Here is a 12500-nt window from a genome sequence, read left to right as displayed (position 1 = left end):
CACTCACCCTTAAAGGCCCGCAAGCCCTTGGGGTTCCTGCCGGGGGCGGGCAGCATACATATGTCCGTTCCGTGGGAACCACCGGGGAGATGTCAGAGCCCGTGAAACCCCGAAAGACAGACCCTTAAAGGCCCGCAAGCCCTTGGGGTGAACGTCTGGGGCGGGCAGCATACATACACCCCGGTCGGGAACCACAGGGAGGTGAGGTCAGAGCCCGTGAAACCCCGAAAGACAGACCCTTAAAGGCCCGCAAGCCCTTGGGGTGAACGTCTGGGGCGGGCAGCATACACACTCTCCACGGCGGGCCGCGAAGACTTAGCGGGCGCAGCCGCCGGAGCGGGCCGCCGACGAGGCCTGAAACGCGGGGTGCGGCCGGGACCGTTCCCCCCTTGCATTTCGCTGGATGATCAGACAGTCGCAAAGAACCGTCTGAAAATCCCGGGCCAAGTCCAGAAAGTGTCCGTAAAAGAGCTAGCGGGGCCCAGCCACTTTCCTCCAGCAAGTGCCCTTAGCTCAGTTTTGACCTCTCTCATTGCACTAAGTGTCTTCAAAAACCCAGTTCCTGTATTTCCCCCGGCACCGTAGAGAAATGCTGACAGCCTGGAACACTGTGGCGGCTGCACACGGCACTCCCTTGCCCGCCGCGAGCAGCCTAGCCCCGCCTAAGACCCGCGAGAACCGCCCATCGGCACACGGCCCGCTGTGCGCCCGAGCCGTTTGGTGTAAAAACTGTCCAAAAGTGGTTTCGACCACTTAGGAACATCGTAGAGACTCGAAATAAAAAGCATTTTGTTGGAAAAGCGATTCTGAGGAAGGCTGTGTCAAAATTAATTTCGGGAAATGTCGTTTACCCCCCCCCAAATGGCTCCGAAGTACCCCCCCCCCACCCCCCCCCTAAAAAACCGTGTTCCGGGGTTTTTTCGAGAAAACAAACACACGGGGTATATAGAGGGGACTGAGACGAATCGAATGACGTGCTTTGCAAAGAAATCGGGGGCTCACAGCCCCCCCAGGAGAGGTTCAAAAGTCGGAGGACTGGTCACCTAACTCCCATTGAAGTCAATGGGGGAAAAATGAAAACTGTCAAAAAGGCTTAAAATTGTTCAAAAACCCACTGGGGCAGTAGATAATCATCCTATTTGAATTTTAAAAGTCTTAGTTTGGCGAAAAAATACCTTTTAATAATTGTTTTAGGGGTCAGAAAAATCAGCTCCGGCTGCCTGGTCACCTAGGGGAGATAGAAAATTTTTCTAAGTTTTTCACTCGGCCGCCTGGTCCCCTAACTCGAAAATTTTAAAGTGCTCCCATCGGTCCCGGGATAGGGTGGCTGATAGCTGGGAGCCCCCTGAGCACTGCCCCGGTGTTAGTTTTCGGAGAAATGCCTCCGTTGATTTGTTATGATTTTTTTTCCGCCGGCCGCCTGGTCGCCCTAATGCAAAGTCAATGGGAGTGAGGAGATAGAAAATTTTTCAAAGTTTTTCACTCGGCCGCCTGGTCCCCTAACTCGAAAATTTTAAAGTGCTCCCATCGGTCCCGGGATAGGGTGGCTGATAGCTGGGAGCCCCCTGAGCACTGCCCCGGTGTTAGTTTTCGGAGAAATGCCCCCGTTGATTTGTTATGATTTTTTTTCCGCCGGCCGCCTGGTCGCCCTAATGCAAAGTCAATGGGAGTGAGGAGATAGAAAATTTTTCAAAGTTTTTCACCCGGCCACAAACGACTCCAAAACACACTGGGGCTGTGGCTGGGACTCTCACCAGGACTGCCCCCTACTTTATTTATGGATTAAAAAGCATTCTATATTAATTTTTCGATTTTTGGGACCCGGGACGCCTGGTCACCTAACTCCCCTTCTATCCCTATGGGGGGGGACGGGGACATCGAAAACGCTCCCATCGCTGCCGAGGCACGCTGCGGGGACTCTCCCTACCATCGCCCCATGCTTCCTTTGAAGAATATATGACGTTTTTCAATTTTCACCGACATTTGAAAATCAAAACTTCAGAACATTTCATAGTTATTCTCAATGGGTTGTCTAGGGGCACACATCTCTAAACTGGGGGAAATGCTCAAAATGATTAAAAAGAAAAACAATGCCCCCAGACCCGGGGGGCTGATAGCTGGGAGCCCCCTGAGCACTGCCCCGGTGTTAGTTTCTGGAGAAATGCCCCCGTTGATTTGTTATGATTTTTTTTCCGCCGGCCGCCTGGTCGCCCTAATGCAAAGTCAATGGGAGTGAGGAGATAGAATATTTTTCAAAGTTTTTCACTCGGCCGTCTGGTCCCCTGACTCGAAAATTTTAAAGTGCTCCCATCGGTCCCAGGGTAGGGTGGCTGATAGCTGGGAGCCCCCTGAGCACAGCCCCGGTGTTAGTTTCTGGAGAAATGCCCCCGTTGATTTGTTATGATTTTTTTTCCGCCGGCCGCCTGGTCGCCCTAATGCAAAGTCAATGGGAGTGAGGAGATAGAATATTTTTCAAAGTTTTTCACTCGGCCGTCTGGTCCCCTGACTCGAAAATTTTAAAGTGCTCCCATCGGTCCCGGGATAGGGTGGCTGATAGCTGGGAGCCTCCTGAGCACTGCCCCGGTGTTAGTTTCTGGAGAAATGCCCCCGTTGATTTGTTATGATCCGTAGTTGCCGGCCGGCCGCCCGGCATTGCTCTATCGGATGGAGCGTGGGCTGGCTATGGGAGATTTAGCGATTTTCGGAACCGGCCCCGATGGCCCCCCAAACCGGGTGGCCACGAGGTGGGACCCCCCTGAGCACTGCCCCGGTGTTAGTTTTCCGAGAAATGCCCCCGTTGATTTGTTATGATCCGTAGTTGCCGGCCGGCCGCCCGGCATTGCTCTATCGGATGGAGCGTGGGCTGGCTATGGGAGATTTAGCGATTTTCGGAACCGGCCCCGATCGCCCCCCAAACCGGGTGGCCACGAGGTGGGACCCCCCTGAGCACTGCCCCGGTGTTAGTTTTCGGAGAAATGCCCCCGTTGATTTGTTATGATCCGTAGTTGCCGGCCGGCCGCCCGGCATTGCTCTATCGGATGGAGCGTGGGCTGGCTATGGGAGATTTAGCGATTTTCGGAACCGGCCCCGATCGCCCCCCAAACCGGGTGGCCACGAGGTGGGACCCCCCTGAGCACTGCCCCGGTGTTAGTTTTCGGAGAAATGCCCCCGTTGATTTGTTACGATTATTTTTCGCCCAGGCGATGTGCCTTTTCATTTTGTTTTGCACTTTCCTTCATTCCTTGGTGCATGCTGCCATCTAACGGACACATTTCGGTACTGCAGTTTGAAAGTAATTTCCCCGTCTAGGGATCTCTCTCTCGTCTAGGGACACTGCTGTACACACACACACACACACACACACACACACACACACACACACACACACACACACACACACACACAGTGAGAGAGAGGGAGAGATAGAGAGAGAGAGAGGTGGAGAGGGAGAGAGAGGTGGAGATAGAGAGATGGAGATAGAGATGGAGATAGAGAGAGATGGAGATAGAGAGAGAGATGGAGATGGAGAGAGAGATGGTGATAGAGAGATAGAGATAGAGAGAGAGATGGTGATAGAGAGAGAGATGGTGATAGAGAGATGGAGATAGAGAGAGAGATGGTGATAGAGAGAGAGTCGTCACACTCTGGAACAAACTCCCCAGAAGCTGAAAGTTGGGGAACATTATGATGATCTTTATTTCTTGGCAGATAATAAATGATGATCTTACAGAGGGCGACTTACAACACCAGTGCAAACATACAGCGAAGGACAAGGCATCAATCGCGACAGAATCCCTTGAGTTAAAGCAGCAGATTCAGAATAACACACGTCAAAACAGACTGGAGACTAAAACGAGCACGAAAGGTGTCGAATATGTGGCCTCCTCTCGCTTGTAAACTCTCTCGTGTTCCTGTCGATGGGGTCGGCGGCTCGGGGCAGCGGCCTAGCAGCAGCAGGCAGGCCACCCGGCTGCCTGGGGCTGACCTCCGGGGCAGGCAGGCAGGCAGACCTCCAGGGCAGGCAGGCAGGCAGGCAGGCAGACCTCCAGGGCTAACAGGCTGACCTCCAGGGCTGGCAGGCTGACCTCCAGGGCTGGAAGGCAGGATGGCAGACCTCCAGGGCAGGCAGGCAGGCAGGCAGGCAGGCAGGCAGACCTCCAGGGCTGGCAGGGAGACCTCCAGGGCTGGCAGGCAGGCAGGCAGGGCTGTGTGGCTGGGGAGGGCAGGCTGGCAGGCAGGTAGGCCGTGCTGCTGCCAGGGCTGGAAGGCTGACCTCCAGGGCAGGCAGGCAGGCAGACCTCCAGGGCAGGCAGGCAGGTAGGCCGTGCTGCTGCCAGGGCTGGCAGGCTGACCTCCAGGGCAGGCAGGCAGGCAGGCAGACCTCCAGGGCTGGCAGGCTGACCTCCAGGGCAGGCAGGCAGGCAGGCAGGCAGACCTCCAGGGCTAACAGGCTGACCTCCAGGGCTGGCAGGCTGACCTCCAGGGCTGGAAGGCAGGATGGCAGACCTCCAGGGCAGGCAGGCAGGCAGGCAGGCAGGCAGGCAGACCTCCAGGGCTGGCAGGGAGACCTCCAGGGCTGGCAGGCAGGCAGGCAGGGCTGTGTGGCTGGGGAGGGCAGGCTGGCAGGCAGGTAGGCCGTGCTGCTGCCAGGGCTGGAAGGCTGACCTCCAGGGCAGGCAGGCAGGCAGACCTCGAGGGCAGGCAGGCAGGTAGGCCGTGCTGCTACCAGGGCAGGCAGGCAGACCTCCAGGGCTAACAGGCTGACCTCCAGGGCAGGCAGTGCTGCTACCAGGGCTGGATAGCAGACCTCCAGGGCTGGATAGCAGACCTCCAGGGCAGGCAGTGCTGCTACCAGGGCAGGCAGGCTGTCCTCCAGGGCTGGATAGCAGACCTCCAGGGCAGGCAGTGCTGCTACCAGGGCTGGATAGCAGACCTCCAGGGCAGGCAGTGCTGCTACCAGGGCAGGCAGTGCTGCTGCCAGGGCTGGATGGCAGGCAGGCAGACCTCCAGGGCTAACAGGCTGACCTCCAGGGCAGGCAGGCTGTCCTCCAGGGCTGGATAGCAGACCTCCAGGGCAGGCAGTGCTGCTACCAGGGCAGGCAGGCTGTCCTCCAGGGCTGGATAGCAGACCTCCAGGGCAGGCAGTGCTGCTACCAGGGCAGGCAGGCTGTCCTCCAGGGCTGGATAGCAGACCTCCAGGGCAGGCAGTGCTGCTACCAGGGCAGGCAGGCTGTCCTCCAGGGCTGGATAGCAGACCTCCAGGGCAGGCAGTGCTGCTACCAGGGCTGGATAGCAGACCTCCAGGGCTGGATGGCAGGCAGGCAGACCTCCAGGGATGGATAGCAGACCTCCAGGGCTGGAAGGCAGGCAGGCAGACCTCCAGGGATGGATAGCAGACCTCCAGGGCTGGAAGGCAGGCAGGCAGACCTCCAGGGCAGGCAGTGCTGCTACCAGGGCTGGATAGCAGACCTCCAGGGCTAACAGGCAGACCTCCAGGGCTGGAAGGCAGGCAGTGCTGCTACCAGGGCAGGCAGGCAGACCTCCAGGGCTAACAGGCTGACCTCCAGGGCAGGCAGTGCTGCTACCAGGGCTGGATAGCAGACCTCCAGGGCTAACAGGCAGACCTCCAGGGCTGGAAGGCAGGCAGTGCTGCTACCAGGGCAGGCAGGCTGTCCTCCAGGGCTGGAAGGCAGACCTCCAGGGCAGGCAGGCAGACCTCCAGGGCAGGCAGTGCTGCTACCAGGGCTGGATAGCAGACCTCCAGGGCTGGAAGGCAGGCAGGCAGACCTCCAGGGCAGGCAGTGCTGCTACCAGGGCTGGATAGCAGACCTCCAGGGCTAACAGGCAGACCTCCAGGGCTGGAAGGCAGGCAGTGCTGCTACCAGGGCAGGCAGGCTGTCCTCCAGGGCTGGAAGGCAGACCTCCAGGGCTGGCAGGCTGACCTCCAGGGCAGGCAGGCCGGGCCCCCGGTGCTGCATCTCGGCCGCTGCCTGGGGCGGACCGGCCCGGGTGCCCTTGCGCTTTTTCGACACCAGGGGGCAGTTGGGTGCCATTCCGTCCCTCGTGTGGCGAAATGGCGGTACTGCACCTCCGCCTTTTTGCTGGAGAAAGTCCGCAGTCGGGACAATGCGCCACACGGTCCGTCGGCAGGAGGCCCGGGCCCGGGCACAACTCCCCGGTGGGGACGGACGCCGGGCTGGAGCTTTCCTCCAGCGCAACACACACTCACTCACTCACTGACCGACCGACTGACTGCAGGAAAGGCTCCCGGCTCCCAGCGCTCAGTCAGCAGGCCTACTCCTCCCCGGTGGGGACGGACGCCGGGCTGGAGCTTTCCTCCAGCGCAACACACACTCACTCACTCACTGACCGACCGACTGACTGCAGGAAAGGCTCCCGGCTCCCAGCGCTCAGTCAGCAGGCCTACTCCTCCCCGGTGGGGACGGACGCCGGGCTGGAGCTTCCCTTCAGCACACACACTCACTCACTCACTGACCGACCGACTGACTGCAGGAAAGGCTCCCGGCTCCCAGCGCTCAGTCAGCAGGCCTACTCCTCCCCGGTGGGGACGGACGCCGGGCTGGAGCTTTCCTCCAGCGCAACACACACTCACTCACTCACTGACTGACCGACCGACCGACCGACGGCTCCCGGCGCTCAGCCTGCAGGGCTACACCTCCCCGGTGGGTGCGGGCTCCGCGCTGGAGCTTTCCTTCAGCACTCACTGACCGACGGCTCCCGGCGCTCAGCCTGCAGGGCTACACCTCCCCGGTGGGTGCGGGCTCCGCGCTGGAGCTTTCCTTCAGCACTCACTGACCGACGGCTCCCGGCGCTCAGCCTGCAGGGCTACACCTCCCCGGTGGGTGCGGGCTCCGCGCTGGAGCTTTCCTTCAGCACTCACTGACCGACGGCTCCCGGCGCTCAGCCTGCAGGGCTACACCTCCCCGGTGGGTGCGGGCTCCGCGCTGGAGCTTTCCTTCAGCACTCACTGACCGACGGCTCCCGGCGCTCAGCCTGCAGGGCTACACCTCCCCGGTGGGTGCGGGCTCCGCGCTGGAGCTTTCCTTCAGCACTCACTGACCGACGGCTCCCGGCGCTCAGCCTGCAGGGCTACACCTCCCCGGTGGGTGCGGGCTCCGCGCTGGAGCTTTCCTTCAGCACTCACTGACCGACGGCTCCCGGCGCTCAGCCTGCAGGGCTACACCTCCCCGGTGGGTGCGGGCTCCGCGCTGGAGCTTTCCTTCAGCACTCACTGACCGACGGCTCCCGGCTCCCAGCGCTCCGTCAGCAGGAGGCCCGGGCCCGGGCTCGCTCCGGCCCCCTCGCGCCTGGTCACCCAACTCCCCTTCCATCCCTATGGGGCGGGGGGACGGGGACATCGAAAACGCTCCCATCGCTGCCGAGGCACGCTGCGGGGACTCTCCCTACCATCGCCCCATGCTTCCTTTGAAGAATATATGACGTTTTTCAATTTTCACCGACATTTGAAAATCAAAACTTCAGAACATTTCATAGTTATTCTCAATGGGTTGTCTAGGGGCACACATCTCTAAACTGGGGGAAATGCTCAAAATGATTAAAAAGAAAAACAATGCCCCCAGACCCGGGGGGCTGATAGCTGGGAGCCCCCTGAGCACTGCCCCGGTGTTAGTTTCTGGAGAAATGCCCCCGTTGATTTGTTATGATTTTTTTTCCGCCGGCCGCCTGGTCGCCCTAATGCAAAGTCAATGGGAGTGAGGAGATAGAATATTTTTCAAAGTTTTTCACTCGGCCGTCTGGTCCCCTGACTCGAAAATTTTAAAGTGCTCCCATCGGTCCCAGGGTAGGGTGGCTGATAGCTGGGAGCCCCCTGAGCACAGCCCCGGTGTTAGTTTCTGGAGAAATGCCCCCGTTGATTTGTTATGATTTTTTTTCCGCCGGCCGCCTGGTCGCCCTAATGCAAAGTCAATGGGAGTGAGGAGATAGAATATTTTTCAAAGTTTTTCACTCGGCCGTCTGGTCCCCTGACTCGAAAATTTTAAAGTGCTCCCATCGGTCCCGGGATAGGGTGGCTGATAGCTGGGAGCCTCCTGAGCACTGCCCCGGTGTTAGTTTCTGGAGAAATGCCCCCGTTGATTTGTTATGATCCGTAGTTGCCGGCCGGCCGCCCGGCATTGCTCTATCGGATGGAGCGTGGGCTGGCTATGGGAGATTTAGCGATTTTCGGAACCGGCCCCGATGGCCCCCCAAACCGGGTGGCCACGAGGTGGGACCCCCCTGAGCACTGCCCCGGTGTTAGTTTTCCGAGAAATGCCCCCGTTGATTTGTTATGATCCGTAGTTGCCGGCCGGCCGCCCGGCATTGCTCTATCGGATGGAGCGTGGGCTGGCTATGGGAGATTTAGCGATTTTCGGAACCGGCCCCGATCGCCCCCCAAACCGGGTGGCCACGAGGTGGGACCCCCCTGAGCACTGCCCCGGTGTTAGTTTTCGGAGAAATGCCCCCGTTGATTTGTTATGATCCGTAGTTGCCGGCCGGCCGCCCGGCATTGCTCTATCGGATGGAGCGTGGGCTGGCTATGGGAGATTTAGCGATTTTCGGAACCGGCCCCGATCGCCCCCCAAACCGGGTGGCCACGAGGTGGGACCCCCCTGAGCACTGCCCCGGTGTTAGTTTTCGGAGAAATGCCCCCGTTGATTTGTTACGATTATTTTTCGCCCAGGCGATGTGCCTTTTCATTTTGTTTTGCACTTTCCTTCATTCCTTGGTGCATGCTGCCATCTAACGGACACATTTCGGTACTGCAGTTTGAAAGTAATTTCCCCGTCTAGGGATCTCTCTCTCGTCTAGGGACACTGCTGTACACACACACACACACACACACACACACACACACACACACACACACACACACACACACACACACAGTGAGAGAGAGGGAGAGATAGAGAGAGAGAGAGGTGGAGAGGGAGAGAGAGGTGGAGATAGAGAGATGGAGATAGAGATGGAGATAGAGAGAGATGGAGATAGAGAGAGAGATGGAGATGGAGAGAGAGATGGTGATAGAGAGATAGAGATAGAGAGAGAGATGGTGATAGAGAGAGAGATGGTGATAGAGAGATGGAGATAGAGAGAGAGATGGTGATAGAGAGAGAGTCGTCACACTCTGGAACAAACTCCCCAGAAGCTGAAAGTTGGGGAACATTATGATGATCTTTATTTCTTGGCAGATAATAAATGATGATCTTACAGAGGGCGACTTACAACACCAGTGCAAACATACAGCGAAGGACAAGGCATCAATCGCGACAGAATCCCTTGAGTTAAAGCAGCAGATTCAGAATAACACACGTCAAAACAGACTGGAGACTAAAACGAGCACGAAAGGTGTCGAATATGTGGCCTCCTCTCGCTTGTAAACTCTCTCGTGTTCCTGTCGATGGGGTCGGCGGCTCGGGGCAGCGGCCTAGCAGCAGCAGGCAGGCCACCCGGCTGCCTGGGGCTGACCTCCGGGGCAGGCAGGCAGGCAGACCTCCAGGGCAGGCAGGCAGGCAGGCAGGCAGACCTCCAGGGCTAACAGGCTGACCTCCAGGGCTGGCAGGCTGACCTCCAGGGCTGGAAGGCAGGATGGCAGACCTCCAGGGCAGGCAGGCAGGCAGGCAGGCAGGCAGGCAGACCTCCAGGGCTGGCAGGGAGACCTCCAGGGCTGGCAGGCAGGCAGGCAGGGCTGTGTGGCTGGGGAGGGCAGGCTGGCAGGCAGGTAGGCCGTGCTGCTGCCAGGGCTGGAAGGCTGACCTCCAGGGCAGGCAGGCAGGCAGACCTCCAGGGCAGGCAGGCAGGTAGGCCGTGCTGCTGCCAGGGCTGGCAGGCTGACCTCCAGGGCAGGCAGGCAGGCAGGCAGACCTCCAGGGCTGGCAGGCTGACCTCCAGGGCAGGCAGGCAGGCAGGCAGGCAGACCTCCAGGGCTAACAGGCTGACCTCCAGGGCTGGCAGGCTGACCTCCAGGGCTGGAAGGCAGGATGGCAGACCTCCAGGGCAGGCAGGCAGGCAGGCAGGCAGGCAGGCAGACCTCCAGGGCTGGCAGGGAGACCTCCAGGGCTGGCAGGCAGGCAGGCAGGGCTGTGTGGCTGGGGAGGGCAGGCTGGCAGGCAGGTAGGCCGTGCTGCTGCCAGGGCTGGAAGGCTGACCTCCAGGGCAGGCAGGCAGGCAGACCTCGAGGGCAGGCAGGCAGGTAGGCCGTGCTGCTACCAGGGCAGGCAGGCAGACCTCCAGGGCTAACAGGCTGACCTCCAGGGCAGGCAGTGCTGCTACCAGGGCTGGATAGCAGACCTCCAGGGCTGGATAGCAGACCTCCAGGGCTAACAGGCAGACCTCCAGGGCTGGCAGGCAGGCAGGCAGACCTCCAGGGCAGGCAGTGCTGCTACCAGGGCTGGATAGCAGACCTCCAGGGCAGGCAGTGCTGCTACCAGGGCAGGCAGTGCTGCTGCCAGGGCTGGATGGCAGGCAGGCAGACCTCCAGGGCTAACAGGCTGACCTCCAGGGCAGGCAGGCTGTCCTCCAGGGCTGGATAGCAGACCTCCAGGGCAGGCAGTGCTGCTACCAGGGCAGGCAGGCTGTCCTCCAGGGCTGGATAGCAGACCTCCAGGGCAGGCAGTGCTGCTACCAGGGCAGGCAGGCTGTCCTCCAGGGCTGGATAGCAGACCTCCAGGGCAGGCAGTGCTGCTACCAGGGCAGGCAGGCTGTCCTCCAGGGCTGGATAGCAGACCTCCAGGGCAGGCAGTGCTGCTACCAGGGCTGGATAGCAGACCTCCAGGGCTGGATGGCAGGCAGGCAGACCTCCAGGGATGGATAGCAGACCTCCAGGGCTGGAAGGCAGGCAGGCAGACCTCCAGGGCAGGCAGTGCTGCTACCAGGGCTGGATAGCAGACCTCCAGGGCTAACAGGCAGACCTCCAGGGCTGGAAGGCAGGCAGTGCTGCTACCAGGGCAGGCAGGCAGACCTCCAGGGCTAACAGGCTGACCTCCAGGGCAGGCAGTGCTGCTACCAGGGCTGGATAGCAGACCTCCAGGGCTAACAGGCAGACCTCCAGGGCTGGAAGGCAGGCAGTGCTGCTACCAGGGCAGGCAGGCTGTCCTCCAGGGCTGGAAGGCAGACCTCCAGGGCAGGCAGGCAGACCTCCAGGGCAGGCAGTGCTGCTACCAGGGCTGGATAGCAGACCTCCAGGGCTGGAAGGCAGGCAGGCAGACCTCCAGGGCAGGCAGTGCTGCTACCAGGGCTGGATAGCAGACCTCCAGGGCTAACAGGCAGACCTCCAGGGCTGGAAGGCAGGCAGTGCTGCTACCAGGGCAGGCAGGCTGTCCTCCAGGGCTGGAAGGCAGACCTCCAGGGCAGGCAGGCAGACCTCCAGGGCAGGCAGTGCTGCTACCAGGGCTGGATAGCAGACCTCCAGGGCTGGAAGGCAGGCAGGCAGACCTCCAGGGCAGGCAGTGCTGCTACCAGGGCTGGATAGCAGACCTCCAGGGCTAACAGGCAGACCTCCAGGGCTGGAAGGCAGGCAGTGCTGCTACCAGGGCAGGCAGGCTGTCCTCCAGGGCTGGAAGGCAGACCTCCAGGGCTGGCAGTGCTGCTACCAGGGCTGGATAGCAGACCTCCAGGGCAGGCAGGCAGACCTCCAGGGCAGGCAGTGCTGCTACCAGGGCTGGATAGCAGACCTCCAGGGCTGGATAGCAGACCTCCAGGGCTAACAGGCAGACCTCCAGGGCTGGCAGGCAGGCAGGCAGACCTCCAGGGCAGGCAGTGCTGCTACCAGGGCTGGATAGCAGACCTCCAGGGCAGGCAGTGCTGCTACCAGGGCAGGCAGTGCTGCTGCCAGGGCTGGATGGCAGGCAGGCAGACCTCCAGGGCTAACAGGCTGACCTCCAGGGCAGGCAGGCTGTCCTCCAGGGCTGGATAGCAGACCTCCAGGGCAGGCAGTGCTGCTACCAGGGCAGGCAGGCTGTCCTCCAGGGCTGGATAGCAGACCTCCAGGGCAGGCAGTGCTGCTACCAGGGCAGGCAGGCTGTCCTCCAGGGCTGGATAGCAGACCTCCAGGGCAGGCAGTGCTGCTACCAGGGCAGGCAGGCTGTCCTCCAGGGCTGGATAGCAGACCTCCAGGGCAGGCAGTGCTGCTACCAGGGCTGGATAGCAGACCTCCAGGGCTGGATGGCAGGCAGGCAGACCTCCAGGGATGGATAGCAGACCTCCAGGGCTGGAAGGCAGGCAGGCAGACCTCCAGGGCAGGCAGTGCTGCTACCAGGGCTGGATAGCAGACCTCCAGGGCTAACAGGCAGACCTCCAGGGCTGGAAGGCAGGCAGTGCTGCTACCAGGGCAGGCAGGCAGACCTCCAGGGCTAACAGGCTGACCTCCAGGGCAGGCAGTGCTGCTACCAGGGCTGGATAGCAGACCTCCAGGGCTAACAGGCAGACCTCCAGGGCTGGAAGGCAGGCAGTGCTGCTACCAGGGCAGGCAGGCTGTCCTCCAG

Source organism: Amia ocellicauda, unplaced genomic scaffold, assembly GCF_036373705.1.
Source record: "Amia ocellicauda isolate fAmiCal2 unplaced genomic scaffold, fAmiCal2.hap1 HAP1_SCAFFOLD_85, whole genome shotgun sequence".
Classification (NCBI taxonomy): Eukaryota; Metazoa; Chordata; class Actinopteri; order Amiiformes; family Amiidae; genus Amia; species Amia ocellicauda.
The sequence above is the reverse complement of the archived record's forward strand: the minus strand, read 5'-3'. Positions refer to the sequence as shown.